This window comes from Urocitellus parryii, chromosome 11 (genome assembly GCF_045843805.1).
Source record: "Urocitellus parryii isolate mUroPar1 chromosome 11, mUroPar1.hap1, whole genome shotgun sequence".
Taxonomy (NCBI): Eukaryota; Metazoa; Chordata; class Mammalia; order Rodentia; family Sciuridae; genus Urocitellus; species Urocitellus parryii.
Window position 1 is genome coordinate 80,425,388 of NC_135541.1, and position 2,199 is coordinate 80,427,586.

Consider the following 2,199-nt stretch of genomic DNA (forward strand, 5'->3'; position numbering starts at 1 on the left):
ACCTCAGATAGAGCAGTAGTCTCCAGGGTATGTAAAGAACTCAAAAAACTTAACACCAGCTGGATGTGGTGCTGCATACCTATAGTCCCAGCAGCTTGGGAGATTGAGACAGAATTGTGAGTTCAAAGCCAGCCTCAGCAACTGTGAGGCACATAGCAACTCAGTGAGACCCTGCCTCTAAATAAAAAACAAAATAGGGGTGGGGATGTGGCTCAGTGGTCAAGTTCCCTGAGTTCAATCCCAGTACCCCCCCCCAAAAAAAAACCTTAACACCCAAAACCAAATAAATAACCCAATCAATAAATGGGCAAAGAAATTGAACGTACACATCACAGAAGAAATACAATTCCTTGATAAATATATGAAAAATGTTCAACATCTCTATCAATTAGAGAAATGCAAATTAAAAGTACACTGAGATTTCAACTCACTCCAGTCAGAATGCCAATTATCAATAATACAAATAACAGTAAATGTGGTGAAACGTGGGAGAAATGGTACACTCATACATTGCTGATGGGACTGCAAATTGGTGCAAGTACTAAGGAAAGGAATAAGGGATTCCTCAGAAAACTTGGAATGAAACCACCATTTTACCCAGTTATCCCACTCCTTGGCACATTCCCAAGAGACTTAAAATAAGCATGCTATAGTGACAACAGCCACATCATTGTTTATAATAGCTCAATTCACAATAGCTAAACTATGGAATCAAACTATGTGCCTTTCAAAAGATGAATAGATAACGAAAATGTGGTATACATAGTAATGGACTCAGCCATAAAGAAGAATGAAATTATGGCATTTGCCAGTAAATGAATGGAAGTGTAGACAATCATGCTAAGTGAAACAAGTCAATCCCCCAAAATCAAAGGCCAAGTGTTCTAATATCCAGATGCTAACACACAATAAGGAGGGGGGTGAAGGGAAAAAAAGAGAAGTTCATTGGATTAGACAAAGGGGAATGAAGGGAAGGGAGGGAAAATGAGAATAGGAAAGACAGTAGAATGAATCGGATATCACTTTCCTATGTTCATATATGAATATACAACCAGCGTAACACCACATCATATACAACAACAAGAATGGGAAGTTATACTCCATGCTTGTACGATACGTCAAAATACACTCTACAGATATGTATAACTAAAAAAGAATAAATAAAATTTTTTAAAAAGGAAGTGAAATAGGACCAGACTAGTAATGTTCACCTTAACTGATGTAACTTTTGACTCACTGGTCTGGGAATTTCTACTCCTCCATCCCTTCCAAGTACCTCAGAAGCACTAAAATGCCAGATGAAATTCCTTTGTGTTCTGAAATATCTAGAGTGTGGTTTCCTACAGTAAATCCTGGATGAATCTTGTTTGTGCTGGTAGCTTTATATCATTTTACTACTACTTGTCATTATCCTCACTGACTCCTAAGGCTGTCCTGTATGAACTAGGGATCCACATTTTGTGAATAAATGATTCAAAGTCTTCACAGATGATATGTGTAATGCCAAGATTCTGATACAGGTGTAACGTCAAACAGGGTGATACCAGATAAAGGGGGAAAGTGTGTTCTGTGCTGAAGAGTTTCTAAATAGGCAGCTTCCTAATGGTATTAAGGTGCAGTGGGTATCATTTGATTTGACCTCTGTAAGACTTGGAAATGAAAAACTATCCTGTGATAAGCTTCACCCTTTCTCTTCCAACTAAAATCTGGCTTTAATCACGGTAAACACAGGTAAGCATATTGCTTGATTATTTGTTCCTCTTTTTACCTTTTAGGCTGAGCAGAGAATGAGAAAAGTCTGATTTTTGATTTATTAACCCCTTCTTCCTCAATTCTTTTAAAAATTTTTAATTTTTTTTTCAGAATATTATGTAGTTGGAATCGAACAGTTTGGAGCCCTTTCAGACTGGTGTCTTTTGCTTAGTAATGTGCATCTAAGCTTCTTCCATGCCTTTTCATGGCTTCCTAACATTTTTTAGTGCAACGATAGACAAAGAAAAAGCATTCGACAAAGTACAGCATCCCTTTATGTTCAAAACATTAGAAAAACTAGGGATAACAGGAACTTACCTTGACATTGTAAAAGCTATCTATGCTAAGCCTCAGGCTAGCATCATTCTGAATGGAGAAAAATTTAAGGCATTCCCTCTAAAATCTGGAATAAGACAGGGATGCCCTCTATCACCACTTCTATTCAAT